General features: G+C 40.3%; 1 protein-coding gene across 5 annotated transcripts in view; it reads right to left on the bottom strand.

Annotated features, from left to right (window-relative positions):
* Nucleotides 1-18,115, bottom strand: part of CNIH3 (cornichon family AMPA receptor auxiliary protein 3) — a 373,524-nt gene that overhangs the window by 327,153 nt on the left and 28,256 nt on the right. The gene's annotated exons all lie outside the window — the stretch shown is intronic.

The following is an 18,115-nucleotide window of genomic DNA, read 5'->3' as shown; positions in this document are numbered from 1 at the left end:
TTTTGGAGCTTTAAGATTTGACTGCCCTGCTGGATTTCAGACTTGCAGGGGGCCTGTAGCCCCTTCATTTTGGCCAATGTCTCCTATTTGGAATGGCTGTATTTATCCAATGCCTGTACCCCCATTGTATCTAGGAACTAACTTGCTTTTGATTTTACAGGCTCATAGGTGGAAGGGACTTGCCTTGTCTTAGATAAGACTTTGGACTGTGGACTTTTGAGTTAATGCTGAAATGAGTTAAGACTTTGGGGGACTGCCGGGCACAGTGGCTCACACCTGTAATCCCAGCACTTTGGGAGGCCGAGGCAGGCGGATCACTTGAGGTTGGGAATTCAAGACCAGCCTGATCAACATGGAGAAACCCCGTCTCTACTAAAAAATATAAAATTAACCGGGCGTGGTGGCGCATGCCTCTAATCCCAGCTACTCGGGAGGCTGAGGCAGGAGAATCACTTGAACCTGGGAGGCGGAGGTTGCAGTGAGCCGAGATCGTGCCATTGCACTCCAGCCTGGGCAACAAGAGTGAAATTCCGTCTCAAAAAAAAAAAAGGAAGAAAAGAAAAAAGACTTTGGGGGACTGCTGGGAAGGCAATGATTGGTTTTGGAATGTGAAAACATGAAATTTGGGAGGGGCCAGGGGTGGAATGATACGGTTTGGCTGTGTCCCCACCAAAATCTCATCTTGAATTCCCACATGTTGTAGGAGGGATCCAGTGGGAGGTAACTGAATCATGGGGGCAGGTCTTTCCCATGCCATTCTTGTGATAGTAAGTCTCATGAGATCTGCTGGTTATTATAAGGGGGAGTTTTTCTGCACAAGCTCTTTTTTTGCCTGCTGCCAGCCACATAAGACATGACTTGCTGCTGCTCCTTGCCTTCTGCCATGATTGTGAAGCCTCCCCAGCCATGTGGAACTGTAAGTCTGATAAACCTCTTTCTTTTGTAAGTTGCCCAGTCTCAGGTATGACTTTATCAGCAGCATGAAAACAGACTAATACACTAATGAATATCCACAAACATCAAGACTATCCAGGACCTCAGCAAACAAACTAAATAAGGCACCAGTGACCAATCCCAGAGAGACAGAGATATGTGACCTTTCAGACAGAATTCAAAATGTCTGTTTAGAGAAAACTCAAAGAAATTCAAGATAATACAGAGAACGTATTTAGAATCCTATCACATATATTTAACAAAAAATTGAAATAATTAAAAATAATCAAGCAGAAATTATGGAGTTGAAAAATGCAATGATCTACTGAAGAATACATCAGAATCTCTCAACAACAGAACTGATCAAGCAGAAGAAAGAATCAGTAAGCTTGAGAAGAAGCTATTTGAAAATACACAGAGGAGACAAAATGAAAAAGAATGAAGCATGCCTACAAGATCCGGAAAATAACCTCAAAAGGGCAAATCTAAGAGTTATTGGCCTTAAAGAGAAGGTAGAAAAAGAGATGGGGGTAGAAAGTTTATTCAAGGTGATAATAACAGAGAACTTCCAAAACCTAGAGAAAGATAACAATATTCAAGTACAAAAAGGTTGTCGAAAACCAAGCATATTTAACCCAAAGAAGACTACATCAAGGTATTTAATATATCAAACTCCCAAAGGTCAAGCAAAAAGAAAGAATTCTAAAAGCAGTCAGAGAAAAGAAACAAATAACATACAATGGCAGTATGTCTGGCAGCAGACTTTTCAGTGGAAACCTTACAGGCCAGGAGAGAGTGGTGTGACGTATTTAAAGTGCTAAAGGGAAAACCTTTTACTCTAAAATAGTATATCTGGAAAAAAAATACCCTTCAAACATGAAGGAGAAATAAAGACTTTCCCAGACAAACAAAAGCTAAGGGATTTCATCAATACCAGACCCTTCTACGAGAAATGCTAAAGGGAGTTCTGCAGTCTGAAAGGAAAAGACATTAATGAGCAATAAGAAATTATCTGAAGGTACAAAACTCTCTGGGTAACAGTAAGCACACAGAAAAACACAAAATGTCATAACAGTGTAATTGCGGTACGTAAACTACTCATATCTTAAGTAGAAAGATGAAAAGATGATCAACAAAAATAAGTAAAACCACTTTCATGACATAGACGGTATAATACAATATAAACAGAAACAACAAAAAGTCAAAATGCAGGAAGACAAAGTTAAAGTGTAGAGTTTGTATTAATTTTGGGGGGCTTTGTTCATTTGTTTTATGCTTATTTGTTTATGCAAGCAGCATTGTCATCAGTTTAAAATAATGGGTTTGTGGGCATTTCAGTTATTCCATCTAAACTATAGGACTGGATTTGGGGTTCTCAAATATAAGCAGGCAGAAGAATCTCCTAACGAATTTGTTTGAAATTCGGAATTCGACTTAAGAGATTAAGATGGTGGATACGAGGCAAGACTAGTTTGCGTGTCCCGTTCAGATGGACAGAACAGCATGCAGAGACTCACATCGTGAACTTTTGCTCCAAGAACTACCATAGGTACATACCAAGAAAGCCGAAAGAATCCACAGACCCTCTGAAGGAACTTCATCACCCCTGCAGGCTCCCTGAGATGCCAAAAAACTGTGAGTCTGCTTGCTTTCTCAATGGGGAGGCTCATGGGGAGGCTCCTTACTTTCTCAATGGGGCAAGTTCTCAGCCCTGTTCACCAGCTGCCTAGAAAGAAACTTGGTGCTGTTGCAGGGGCATGGGGAGAGTAAGATCAGCTTTAGGACTGTGGGCTGCTCGGGAGCAAGGTGAGGTCTGTAACTGCTGACTTTCCCCCGGTTCCCTGGCAACCTGTACCTCACATCTCAATACTAACATTGAATGTAAATGTCCTAAACACTCCACTTAAAAGACACATATGTTCTTTTTGCTTAGGATAGCTTTGGCTATTCCGGGTCTTTTGTGGTTTCATATAAATTTTAGGGTTTTTTTTCTATTTCTGTGAAGAATATCATTGGTATTTTGACAGGGATTGCATTGATTCTGTAGATTGTTTTGGGTGGTATGGACATTTTAATAATATTGATTCTTCCAGTCCATGAACATGGACTATCTTACCAGTTTTTGGTGTCTTCTTCAGTTTCTTGCATCAGTGTTTTATAGTTTTTATTGTAGAAATCTTTCACTTATTTGGTTAAATCCTAAGTATTTAACCCATTTCCTATATAGACAAAAAAAGTGCAGCTCTCTGTCAGTGCTCATTTCTCAAGGCAAATGGATAATGGGTTAAGTTTATTTGTAGCTATTGTAAATGGTATTACTTTCTTGATTTCTTTTTCAGATTGTTCACTGTTGGCATATAGAAATGCTACTGATTTTTGTATGATGATTCGTGTCCTGAAACTTTACTAAATTTGTTTACCAGTTCTTATAGTTTTCTTAGTGGAGTCTTTAGGTTTTTCTGAATATAAGATCATATTATCTGCAAACAAGGCTAATTTGACTTCCTCCTTCAATTCTGATGTCCTTTCTTTCTTTCTCTTGTCTGTTTGCTCCAGTTAGGACTTGAATAACAGTGGTGAAAGTGGGCATCCTTGTCTTGTTCCAGATATTTGACGAAATGCTTTCAGTTTTCTCCATTCAGTATGATATTAGCTGTGGGTCTGTCCTATATGGCTTTTATTGTGTTGAGGTATGTTCCTTTAATACCCACTTTTTTGGAGGATTTTTATCAGGAAGGGATGTTGAATTTTTTCAAATGCTTTTTCAGCATCAACTTAAATGATCGTATAGTTTTGTCCTTCATTCTGTTGATATGATGTATCACAGTGATTGATTTGCATATGTTGAAACATCCTTGCATCCCTGGGATAAATCCCACTTGGTAATGATGAATGATTTTTTTTAATGTATTGCTGAATTTGGTTTTCTACTATTTTGTTGAGGATTTTTGCATCAATGTTCACGAGGGATATTGGCCTGTCGTTTTCTTTTATTTATGAGGCTTTGTCTAGTTTATGAGGCTTTGTCTAGTTTGGAGGTAATACTGGCCTCATAGTGCACAGTTTACAAGTATTAGGTTTACAAGTATTCCCTCCTCCTCTGTTTTTTGAAATCATTTGTGTAGAGTTGCTATTATCAGTTTTTAAATATTTGGTAAAATTCAGCACTGAAGCCATCAGGTTCCAGGCTTTTCTTTGCTGACAAAATTTTTATTATGGCTTCAATCTCATCACTTGTTATTTGCCTGTTCAAGTTTTGGATTTCTTCATGGGTCAGTCTTGGTAGGTTGTATGTGTCTAGGAATTTATCTGTTTCTTCTAGACTTTCCAATTTATTAGCATATAATTGCTCATAGCCACTAACCATCCTTTGAATTTGGCAGTATCAGTTGTAATGTCTCCCTTGTCATCTCTGATTTTCTTATTTTTTTTTTTTTTTTTTTGAGATGGAGTCTGGCTCTGTCACCCAGGCTGGAGTGCAGTGGTGCAATCTCAGCTCACTGCAAGCTCTGCCTCCCAGGTTCACGCCATTCTCCTGTGTCAGCCTCCCAAGTAGCTGGGACTACAGGCGCCCACCACCATGCCCGGCTAATTTTCTGTATTTTTTAGTAGAGACGGGGTTTCACAGTGTTAGCCAGGATGGTCTCAATCTCCCAACCTCATGATCTTCCCACCTTGGCCTCCCAAAGTGCTGGGATTACAGGGATAAGCCACCACGCCCAGCCAAAACTTTCACTTTTTTATCTCTTCATTGACCCACTGGTCATTCAGGAGCATATTGTGTAATTTCCCTGTTTGTATAATTTCCAGAATTCCTCCTGTGATTGGTGTATAGTTTCATTTTATTGTGGTCAGAGAAGATATTTGATATTATTTCCATTTTTTGAATGTTTTAAGACTTGTTTTGTGCCCTAACATAGGATCTTTCCTTGAGAATGATCCATGTGCTAAGGAAAAGAAAGTGTGTTCTGCAGCTGTTGTATGAAACGTTCTGTAAATATCCATTAGGTCCATTTGGTCTATCGTGCAGATTAAATCCAATGTTTCTTTGTTGATTTTCTGTCTAGGAGATGTGCCCAATGCTGAAAGTGGGGTGTTGAAGTTTCCAGCTATTATTGTCTCTCTCTCTCTCTTTAGCTCTAATAATATTTCCTTTATATACCTGTGTGATCTCATGTTGGCTGCATATATATTTAAAATTGTTATATCCTCTTGCTGAACTGACCTCTTTATCATTATATAATGACCTTCTTTGTCGCTTTTTATAGTTTTTGTATTGAAATCTTTTTTTGTGGTATAAGTATAGCTACTCTTGCTCTCTTTAGGTTCCCATTTGCATAGAATACCTCTTCCCATCCCTTTATTTTCAGTCTATGTGTGTCTTTATAGGTGAAGTGGTGAAGTGTGTTTCTTTTAGGCATCAGATCATTGGGTCTTGTTTTTTTGTTTGTTTATTTGTTTTGTTTTTTAATCCATTCAGCCACTCTATGCCTTTTGATTGTTGAGTTTAGTCCATTACCAATTACTTGTTATTACTGATAAGTAAGGACTTATTCCTGCCATTTTGTTGTTTCCTGGTTGTTTTGTGGTCTTCTCTTCCTTATTTCCTTCCTTCCTGTCTTCCTTTTAGTGAAGGTGATGATTTTCTTGTGATATGTTTTAATTTCTTGCTTTTTATTTTTTGTGTATCCATTGTACATTTTTAAATTTGAGATTACCATGAGGCTTGCAAATAATATCTTGCAAACCCATTATTTTATTTTTTTGAAAAATACAAACTAAGGCTTTTTCTTCAATTATCTCTATCATCCAGAGTAAAAGAAAGTAAGTCACCTGCAACTGAAGCCGAACCCTCCTGCCAATGAGAGATAAGCAGCTCTGGGTAATTTCACATAGCCCAGCAAAGACAGTTTCCTTGAATTCTCAAGAAAAATTGACCCTAAAATTTATCAGGATGACTTATTCATGAGAATCATCTGAGATACCCATTACAAATATAGATGTCCAGAATCTTAGGTGGTTGTGGGAAAAGAAAGCTCCTGTAATTCTGCATTTTGTGGTGGTTTATTTTTAATTTTTTTTATTTCAACAGGTTTTTTGGGGGGAACAGGTGGTGTCTGGTTACATGAATAAGTTCTTTAGTGGTGATTTCTGAAATTTTGGTGCATTCATCACCCTAGCAGCGTACACTGTGCCCAGTGTGTAGTCTTTTATCCCTCGCCTCCCTCAATCCTTTTCCCCAAGTCCCCAAAGTCCAATGTATCATTCTTATGCCTTTGCATCCTGATAGCTTAGCTCTCACATATTAGTAAGAACATACAATGTTTGGTTTTCCATTCCTGAGTTACTTCATTTAGAATAATAATCTCCAATTCCATCCAGGTTGCTGTGAATGCCATTATTTTGCTCCTTTTTATGGCTGAGTAGTATTTCATGGTGTACACATATATACCATGTTTTCTTTATCCAGTCATTGATTGATGGACATTTGGGCTGGTTCCATATTTTTGCAATTGTGAATTATGCTGCTGTAAACACGCATGTGCAAGTATCTTTCATATAATGACTTCTATCATCATATAGAAAATGTGATATCACTTCATTTTAAATGGTTTTTATGCAAAAGACAGGCAATGACAAATGCTGGTGAGGATGTAGAAAAAAGGGAATCCTTATACACTGCTGGTGGGAATGTAAATTAGTACAACCACTATGAAGAACAATTTGGAGGTTCCTCAAAAAAACAAAAATAGAGCTATCATATGATCCAGACATCCCATTGCTAGGGAAATACCCACCCCCCCAAATAAAGGAAATCAGTATATCAAAGAGATATCTGCACTTCCATGTTTACTGCAGCACTATTGACAATAGCCAAGATTTGGAAGCAACCTAAATGTGTATGAACAAATGAATGGATAAAGAAAATGTGGCACATATACACAATGGAGTACTATTTAGCCATAAAAAGGAATGAGAGGGGGCCAGGTGCGGTGGCTTAGGCCTGTAATCCCAGCACTTTGGGAGGCTGAGGCAGGTGAATCACAAGGTCAGGAGATCGAGACCATCCTGGCTAACACAGTGAAACCCCATCTCTACTAAAAATAAAAAAATTAGCCAGGTGTGGTGGGGGGCGCCTGTAGTCCCAGCTGCTCAGGAGGCTGAGGCAGGAGAATGGCGTGAACCCGGGAGGCAGAGCTTGCAGTGAGCCGAGATCGCACCATTGCACTCCAGCCTGGGCGAAAAAGCCACACTCTGTCTCAAAAAAAAAAAAAAAAAAGAATGAGAGGCCAGACACGGTGACTCACACCTGTAATTCCAGCACTTTGGGAGGCTGAGGTGGGTGGATCACGAGGTCAGGAGTTCAAGACCAGCGTGGCCAAGATGGTGAAAGCCTGTCTCTACTAAAAATACAAAAAAATTAGCCAGGCAGGGCGGCAGGCACCTGTAGTCCCAGCCACTCAGGAGGCTGAGGCAGAGAACTGCTTGAACCCAGGAGGCATAGGTTGCAGTGAGCCAAGATCACGTCACTGCACTCCAGCCTGGACAACAGAGCAAGACTCCATCTCAAAAAAAAAAAAAAAAAAAAAAAGAAAAAAAGAGAATGAGATTCTGTCATTTGCAACAACATGAATGGAACTGGAAGTAGTTATGTTAAGGAAATAAGCTAGGCACCAAAAGACAAACTTTGCATATTCTTACTTATTTGTAGGAGCTAAAAATGAAAACAACTGAACTCACGGAGATAGAGCATAGAATGATGGTTACCAGAGGCTGGGAAGGGTAGTGGGGAGGAAGAGGGGATGGTTAATGGGTACAAAAAAATAGAATGAATGAGTAAGACCTAGTATTTCTGCCAGGCATGGTGGCTCACGCCTGGAATCCCAGCACCTTGGGAGGCCAAGGTGGGCAGATCACTTGAGGTCAGGAGTTCGAGACCAGCCTGGCCAATGTGGTGAAACCCTGTCTCTACCAAAAATACAAAAAATGAGCTGGACGTGGTGGCATGTGCCTGTAGTCCCAGCTACCTGGGAGGCTGAGGCAGGAGAATCACTTGAACCCAGCACCCAGCATGCAGTGAGCTGAGATTGTGCCACTGCACTCCAGCCTGGGCAACAGAACGAGACTCCATCTCAAAAAAACAACAACAACAAAAAAACCTAGTATTTGCTAGCACAACAGGGTGACTATAGTAAAAAAAAATTTAATTGTACACTTTTAAATAATTAAAAGAGTAAAACTGGATTGTTTGTAACACAAAGGATAAACGCTTGAGGTTATAGATATCTCATTTATCCTGATGTGATTATTATAAATTGTATGTCTGTATCAAAATAGCTCATGTACACCATAAATATACATGCCTACTCTGTACTCCCAAAAAAGAAACAATGCAAGCAAGAAGACAATGGAACAACATCTTTAAAGAACTGAAAGAGACGGCCAGGCGTGGTGGCTTGTGTCTGCAATCCCAGCGCTTTGGGAGACCAAAGTGGGAGGATCGCTTGAGCCCAGGAGTTCAAAACATAGGCAGATCCCATTTTTACACATAAACAAAAAACAACAACAACTGAAAGAGGGCTGGGTGCGGTGGCTCACACCTGTAATCCCAACACTTTGAAAGGCCAAGGCAGAAGGGTCACTTGAGGCCAGAAGCTGAAGACCAGCCTGGGCCAGACAAGGAGACCCTTGTCTCTACAAAAAAAGTTTTGCAAAATTAGCTGGGCCTGGTGGCACACACCTGTAGCCCCAGGTACTTGAGAGGATTAGGCAGGAGAATCACTTGAGTCCAAGAAGGCTGCAGTGAGCTACGATCATGCCACTGCACTCCATCCTGGATGACAGAATGAGACACTACCTCTTAAAAAAAAAAGAAGAAGAAGAAGAACTGAAAGAAAGAACTGCCAAGTTTAAATTATACACCCAGTTTTTAAAAAACCATATTTCAAAAATGAAAATAAAGATGTTTTCAGATTTTTAAAAAATCTGGCAGAATTAATCACTACTAGACTTTAAAAAATATTAAAGGAAGGCCTGAAAGTAGAAGGAAAATGATACCACATAGAAACTGAATGAAGAATAATTGTGAATATAATAATAATAATGAAAATAAACTGAATGAATGAATAACCAAAGGAATGAAGAGTGTCAGAAATGGTTACCACACAGGTAAAATATGGAAGATGTTGTTCCTATTATTTATGTCTCTTTAAGAGATAATTGAGTCCTCAACAAAATATTAATAAATTAAATTCAGCAATATCAAAAAAGAATTAGCCAGGCACGATGGTACATGCCTATGGTCCCAGCTACTTGGGAGGCTGAGGCAGAGGGATCACTTGAGCCTGAAGTTTGAGATTACAATTAGCTATGATTTGCACCCCTGCACTCCAGCCTTCGTGACAGAGCAAGACTCTGTCACTATAAAATAAATAAATAATAAAAAATTCTTTAAAATTATACATCATAACCAAGTTGGACTTACTACAGGTATGCAAGGCCAGTTCAATATTTGAAAATCAATCAGTATAACCCATAATATCAACAGGCTAAAGAAGAAAAATCAGGCTGGGCAGAGTGGCTCACACCTGTAATCTCAGCAGTTTGGGAGGCCGAGGTGGAAGGATCATTTGAGTCCAGGAGTTCAAGACCAGCCTGAGCAATATAGCAAAACCCTATTTCTACAAAAAAAAATTAAAAATTAGCTGGGCATGGTGGCATGCACCTGAAGCTCCAACTTCTCAAGAGGCTGAGGTGGGAGGATCACTTGAGCCCAGAAAGTAAAGGCTGCAGTGAGCCATGACTGTACCACTAAACTGCAGCCTGGGTGACAGAGCAAGACCCTGTCTAAAAAATAAAATAAAAAAGAAGAAAAGTCATATAATCATATTAATTGATATAGAAAAAGCATTTTACAAAATCCAATCCCCATTCACATGCACACAAAAAAAAGTTTCACAAACTAGGATTAGAGAGGAAATGACTCAACTTGATAGAAAGCATCTACCAAAAAACTACAGGTAATGGCATAATTAGTGGTGAAAGACCAAAAGACTGAATGCTTTCCCCCTAATATCAGGAACATGGTATCACCATTCTTTTTTTTTTTTTGAGACAGGGTCTCATTCTGTCACCCAGGCTGGAGTGCAGTGACAGTGGCATGATCATAGTTCACTGCAGCCTCTAACTCCTGGCCTCAAGTGATGCTCCCACCTTCTTCTCCCACAGACGTACTCTCATTATTCTTATTCAACACAGTACTGAAAGTTCTAGCCTATGCAATAAAGCAAGAAAAGCAATAAATGCAGACAGATTGGAAAGAAAGAAATAAAATTGTCCCTATTTGCAGATGACAATTATCTACACAGAAAATCCTAATAAATCTACTTTTAACTGCGATTTTAAAAATTAATAAGGAAGGTCACTGGACACAAAATCAACACACAAAAATCAACAAACATGTAAACCAAAGCTGAAAACACAATACCATTTACAATTGCTACAAAGCAAGTGAAATACTTAGGTATAAATCTAACAAAACATGTATAAGATCTGTATGCTGAAAATTACAAAATGTTGATGAAAGAAATCACAGAAGACCTGGCCGGGCGCGGTGGCTCAAGCCTGTAATCCCAGCACTTTGGGAGGCCGAGGCGGGTGGATCACGAGGTCAGGAGATCGAGACTATCCTGGCTAACATGGTGAAACCCCGTCTCTACTAAAAATACAAAAAACTAGCCGGGCGTGGTGGCGGGCGCCTGTAGTCCCAGCTACTTGGGAGGCTGAGGCGGGAGAATGGCGTGAACCCGGGAGGTGGAGCTTGCAGTGAGCCGAGATCACGCCACTGCACTCCAGCCTGGGAGACACAGCGAGACTCCGTCTCAAAAAAAAAAAAAAAAAAAAGAAATCACAGAAGACCTAAATAAATGGAGAGAAATACTGTGTTTATGACTTAGGAAACTCAACACTAAAAATGTCAATTCTTCCCAAATTGATTTACATAATTCCTATCCAAATTCCAGCAAGGCTTTTTATAGATATAAATAACTTATTCTAAAATTTATATGGAAAGGTAAAGGACCTAAAAGAGTTCAGACAGTTTTGAAAAAGAAGAACATGATAAGAAGAATCATTCTACCCAATGCTAAGGCTTACTAAATAATTTCAGTAATCAAGACAGTAGGGTACTGGTGGAAGAATAAATATGTAGATCAATGAAATATAAAAGAGGAATCAGAATAGAACCACAAAAGAATGTACAACTGATTCTTTTAAAGAAAAAAAGGTACAAACATGATTTAATAGAGGAAGCACAGCCTTTTCAACAATTGGTGGTTAAAAAAAAAAGGGGGGGGGGATGTCTGTAGACCAAGAAAAAAAAAGAAGAGCCTCAACCTAAGCCTCATACCTTTTACAAAAATTAACTTAAAATGAATCATTGATTTAAATATACCATGTAAAACTCTGAAACTATTGGGGAAAAAACAAAAACAAAAAAACCAGGAGGAAATCTTCAAAATCTACATCTGGGAGAACAGTACAGTACTTCAACTTGATATCGAAACTATGATCCCAGCCAGGCATCCCAGCCAGGCGCAGTGGCTCACACCTGTAATCCCAGCAACATAGGAGGCTGAGGTGGGTGGATCATCTGAAGTCAGGAGTTCGAGACCAGCCTGGCCAATGTGGTGAAGCTCTGTTTCTACTAAAAATACAAAAATTTGCTGGGCGTGGCGGCGCCTGCCTGTAATCCCAGCTATTCAGGAGGCTGAGGCAGGAGAATTGCTTGAACCCAGGAGGCAGAGGTTGCAGTGAGCTGAGATCACACTATTGCACTCCAGCCTGGGCAACAAGAGCAAAACAAAACAAAAACAAACAAACAAACAAACCTATGATCCAGAAAAACTTGATGAATTGGACCTCTTAAAAATTAGAAAATTTTGCTCTGTGAAAGGTTCTGTTAAGAGAATGAAAAGGGCCAGGCATAGTGGCTCATGCTGTATTCACAGCACTTTGGGAGGCAGAGGTGGGCGGATGGCTTGAGTCCAGCAGTTCAAGATTAGCCTCAGCAACATTTCCAGCAGTTCAAGAAATGTTGCCCATGCTGGTCTTGAACTCCTGGTCCACATATTTCTACAAAAATATAGAAAAAATTAGCAGGGTATGGTGGCACACACCTGTAGTCCCAGCCACCTGAGAGGCTGGGGTGGGAGGATCACTTGAGCCTAGGAGGTCAAGGCTGCAATGAGCCATGATCACACCAGTGCACTCCAGCATGGGTAACAGAGTGAGACCCTGTCTCAAGAGAATGAAAAGATAAATTACAGACTGGGAGAAAATATTTGCAAGCCAAATATCCAACGAAGAATTTAGTATCTAGAGTATAAAGAATTTCCAAAACTCAACAGTAGAAAAGCAAACAATATAATTAGCAAGTGTATTAAAAACATTTCACTGAAGAGTAGATACAGATGACAAGCTAATAAAAAGATGTTCAACCTCGGTGATTAGGGCAATCTAAATTAAAACCACAATGCAGTATCACTACATGCCTATCAGACTGATAAAATAAAAAATGCCAAATTCTGGCAAGGATGTGGGAAAAACTGGATCACTCCTACATGGCTGGCAGGAATGTAGAATGGGATAGCTACTCTGGAAAATATTTTGGCATTTTCTTTTAAAACTAAAAGTGCACTTACCATACAACCCAGCAATTGCACCCTTGGGCATTTATCCTAGGCAAATGAAAACCTATACGCACTCTGAAATCTATACATGAATGTTGATAACAACTCTATATGTAATAGCCAAGAACTTGATACCACCCAAATGTCCTTCAATGTATAGATGGTTGAAGAAACTGTAGTACATCCATACCACAGATACTACTCTGCAACATAAAGGAAAAAACTATTGATAGAATTCAGCCTTGGCTGGTTCTCAAGGGAATTATGCTGATTGATTTTTTTTAAAAAGCTACACACTGTATGACACTACATAAGTGATTCCATTTATGTAATGTATTTGAATAACAATATTAAAAGATGGAGAACAGATGAGTGGCTGCTGGGGTTATGGACTGGGGAGAAAGAAGGTAAATGTGACAATAAAGGCATCAGGGAGGCTTATGGTGATGAAATGGGTCTGTATCTTGATTGTGGTAGCAATTACACAAAGCTACACATACAATAAAACTGCATAGAACTACATACACACACAAATGAGTGCATGTGTAACTGGTAAAATCTGACTAACCCCTACGGATTGTACCAATGCCAATTTCTGGGTTTTTGTTTGTTTTTTGTTTTTTTGAGATGGAGTTTCATTCTCATCACCCAGGCTGGAATGCAATGGCGAGATCTCGGCTCACTGCAGCCTCTGCCTCCCAGGCTAAAGCGATTCTCCTGCCTCAGCCTCCCGAGTAGCTGAGATTACAGGGTCCTGCCACCATGCCTGGCTAATTTTTGTATCGTTAGTGGAGATGGGGTTTCACCATGTTGGCCAGGCTGGTCTCAAACTCCTGACATCAGGTGATCCAACCCGCCTCGGCCTCCCAAAGTGCTGTGGTTACAGCCGTGAGCCACCACACCCGCCCAATTTCCTCATTTTGATATGATGTGTAGTTATGCAAAATGTCAACATTGAGGGGGGAGGGGTGAAGGATGCACAGGACCTTTCTATACATTTATTTGCAACATCCTGTTTATAATTATTTCAAAATAAAACATCTAAAAAAGAAAACTGGCTGTTTGAGCAAAAATAATAATATAGGCTGGGGTTTATAACAAATGTGTAAGTAAAACATACGACAACAACAGCATAAAAGCTAGGAGGAGGGAAACAAAGGTAGACTCCTGTAAAGTTGTTATATGTGAAGTGATACAGTATAACTTGAAGGTAGACTGTGATGAGTTAAAGATAATTCTAACCAGCCAGACACGGTGGCTCACACCTGTAATCCCAGCACTTTGGGAGACCGAGGCGGGCAGATGACGTGAGGTCGGGAGTTTGAGACTAGCCTGACCAACATGGAGAAACCCCGTCTCTATTAAAAATACAAAATCAGCCGGGCGTGGTGGCACATGCTTGTAATCCCAGCTACTTGGGAGGCTGAGGCAGGAGAATCGCCTAAATCCCGGGAGGTGGAGGTTGCAGTGAGCCAAGATGGTGCCATTGCACTCCAGCCTGGGCAACAAGAGCGAAACTCCATCTCAAAAAAAAAAAAAACAAAGATAATTCTAACCATCTTGGCTGGGTGCCTCAGGTTACACCTCTAATCTCAGCACTTTAGGTGGCTAAAGTGGGAGGGTCGCTTGAGTCCAGGAGTTTCAGACCAGCCTGAGCAACACGGTGAGGCTGTCTCTACAAAAAATCAAAAAATCAACTGGGCCTTAGTGGTACACACCTGTGGGACCAGCTACATGGGAGGCTGAGGTGGGAGTATTGCTTGAGCCCAAGAATTAATGACTGCAGTGAGCTGTAATCACACCACTGCATTTCAGCCTGGGCAATAGAACAAGACCCTGTCTCTAAAATAAAATAAAATAAAATATTTTAAGAAAAGAAGAGCAAAGCTGGAAGACTTATGCTACCTGACTTCAAGATTTATTTAAAAGCTACAGGAATCAAAACTGTGTGGTTTGGTATAAATAAGGAACATAGATAAATGGAACAGAATATGGAAATCAGAAATAGATCCACACATAAATGGAGAACTAATTTTTTACAAAGGTGCCAAGGCAATCCAGTGGAGAAAGGATAGCTTTTTCAACAAACAGTTCTGGAACAATTAGATACCCACATGCAAAAAAGAAAGAAATGAACTTTGATCCATAACTCACACCATACATAAAAATTAGCTTAAAGTCAGGCAAGGGAAAGTATTACCTATTCAAAAATTAAACTAACTAGCTGGGTGCACTGGCACATGCCTGTAGTATCAGCTACCTGGGAGGCTGAGGCAGAAGGATCCCTTGAGCCTAGGAGTTTAAGAACAGCCTGGGCAACATAGAGAGACCCCATCTCAAAAAAAAAAAAAAATTCAAAATAGAGTATTGACCTAAATGAATAACCTAAAACTATAAAACTTCTAAAAGAAAACACTGGAGAAAACTTTTGTGGCCTTGGGGCAAAGATTACTTAGATAAGACACCAAGAGCATAACCCATAAAAAATAAATATAAAGTGAACTCCATCAAAATTTAAAGGTTAAGCTCTTCAAAAGATACTTCTAAAAGAATGAAGACAATCCAGGTCGGGCATGGTGGCTCATGCCTGTAATCCCAGCACTTTGGGAGAGTGAGGCAGGCGTATCACAAGATCAGGAGTTCGAGGCTAGCCTGGCCAATATGGTGAAACCCTGTCTCTACTAAAAATACAAAAATTAGCCAGGCATGGTGGCATGTGCCTGTAGTCCCAGCTACTTGGGAGGCTGAGGCAGGAGAATCGCTTGAACCTGGGAGGCAGAGGTTGCAGTGAGCTGAGATCACACCACTGGACTCCAGCCTGGGCAACAGAGCAAGACTACCTCTTAAAAAAAAAAAAAATGAACATAACACAATCAATAAGCTGGGAGAAAATCTTCACGAAGCACATATCTGATAAAAGATTTGTATTCAGGCCGGGCACAGCGGCTCACGCCTGTAATCCCAGCACTTTGGGAGGCTGAGGCCGGCAGATCACCTGAGGTTGGGAGTTCGAAACCAGCCTAACCAACATGGAGAAATCCCGTTTCTATTAAAAAATACAAAATTAGCTGGGCGTGGTAGCGCATGCCTAACCCCAGCTACTCAGGAGGCTGAGGCAAAAGAATCGCTTGAACCTGGGAGGTGGAGGTTGCTATGAGCCGAGATTGTGCCGTTGCACTCCAGCCTGGGCAACAAGAGTAAAACAACGTCTCAAAAAAAAAAAAAAAAAAAAAAGACTTGTATTCATGCTAATAACTCTAAAAATTAACAACAAGAAAACAACACAATTTTTTAAATGGCCAAAGGATTTTTAACAAAACATTTTAACAAAAAACTGACCATCCCAAGAGTCAGCAAGGATATGAAGAAACCAGACTCTCACACATCATCGGGAATGGAAACAGTACAAGCACTTTGTAAAACATTTTGGTAGCTTTTTTAAAAGTTAAATAGGCGGGGCAAGGTGCCTCACGCCTGTAATCCCAACACTTTGGGAGGCTGAGGCAGGTGGATCACAAGGTCAAGAGATCGAGACCATCCTGGCCAACATGGTGAAACCCCATCTCTACTGAAAATACAAAAATTAGCTGGGTGTGGTGGCACGCGCCTGTAGTCCCAGCTACTCAGGAGCCTGACACAGGAGAATTGCTTGAATCCAGGAGGTGGAGGTTTCAGTGAGCCGAGATCGCATCACTGCACTCCAGCCTGGTGACAGAGCAAGACTCTGTCTCAAAAAAAAAAAACATATTTTTGGAAACCAAGGCAGGAATATCACTTGAGCCCAGGTGTTTTGAGACCAGCCTAGGCAACATGGCAAAACCCTATGTCTACAATAAAAATACAAAAAATTAGCCAGGTGTGGTGGTGCATGCCTGCAGTCCCAGCTACTTGGGAGGCTGAGGTGGGAGGATCACCTGAGCCTGGAAGGTTGAGGCTCCAGTGAGCCGTGATCATGCCACCACACTTCAGCCAGGTGATAGAATGAGACCCTGTCTCAAAAAAAAAAAAAAAAAAAAATTGGGTCCAGGCCCAGTGGTTCACACCTGTAATCCCAGCATTTTGAGAGGCCAAGGTGGGCGAATTGCTTGAGGCCAGGATTTCGAGACCAGCCTGGCCAACATGGCAAAACCCCATCTCTACTAAAAATACAAAAATTAGCCAGGCATGGTGGTGGGCGCCTGTAATCCCACCTACTTGGGAGGCTGAGACAGGAGTGTCGCTTGCACATGGGAGGCAGCGGTTGCGGTGACCCAAGCTTGGGCCACTGCACTCCAACCTGGGTGACAAGGCGAGACTCTGTCTCAAAAAACAAAAAAATTGAAACCTAACACTGAGGATTTTTAGGGCAGCGAAACTACTCTGTATGACACTACAATGGTGGATACATGTCATCATTAAAGGTTTGTCCAAACCCATAGAATGTACACCACCATGTGAACCCTACATTAGGGTTACATTAGAGTGAATCAACCTTACTGTAAACTATGGACTGAGTGATAATGATGTCAATGTAGGTTCACTGACAGTAACAAATGCACCAATGGCATGGATGGTGATAATGGGGGAGGGTTTACTTGGAGTGGGGCAGGGTGTATATGAGAACATCCTGTACTTTCAGCTCAATTTTGCTGTGAACCTACAACAGCTCTAAAAAATAAAGTCTATTTTTTTAAAAAAGGAAAGAAGTACTGATAAATGCTACAATGTGGATGAACATTGAAAACACCGTGCTAAGTGAAAGAAGCCAGTCACAAAAAACCATATACTGTATGACTCCATTTATATACGTCTGGAATAAGTAAATACATAGAAAAAGAAAGCACATGATTAGTGGCCTACAACTGAGGCATGTGGAGGCGAGAATGGGAAGTGACTGCGAATTGATATGGGTTTTCTTTTGGGGTGAAATACTCTAAACTTAGATTGTGGTGTTGGTTGCACAACTTTGTTAATCTACTAAAAACCAGTGAATTGTGTACACTTTAAATGGTTGAATTTTGTAGTAGGTTAAAATCTTAATAAAGATGTTTTAAAACTGTTTAAATCACTATGTTAACTGAAAAAAAGAAATGATTTATGTAAGGTATATGCATGTGAGGAAGAGATATATATTCAGAAGTAAATACCATATGTCTATAGATTCAATAAATTCCTTTTAGTTATTATCTTAAATCAGAGGTAAGCCAAGGGAAGCAAGTGTGCCTTGTGTGCTGATACTATTCTATAGAATACTGGTGTGATAATCTCCCCTAAAAGAAAGGGGAGTAAAAGTCATACTAGCTATATGTTTAAAATGTATAATGAATCAAAAATAAGTCTGTATTAAACATCCTTTGTTTAAAATTTACAATGGACGCCAGGCACAGTGGTTCATGCCTGTAATCCAAGCACTTTGGGAGGCCAAAGTGGGTGGGTCACTTGAGGTCAGGTGTTCAAGACCAGCTTGGCCAACATGGCAAAACCCCATCTCTACCAAAAATACAAAAATTAGC

Source organism: Macaca fascicularis, chromosome 1 (assembly GCF_037993035.2).
Source record: "Macaca fascicularis isolate 582-1 chromosome 1, T2T-MFA8v1.1".
Lineage (NCBI taxonomy): Eukaryota > Metazoa > Chordata > Mammalia > Primates > Cercopithecidae > Macaca > Macaca fascicularis.
Note: the sequence above shows the minus strand (reverse complement) of the source record. Positions and strands in the feature narration are given on the sequence as shown.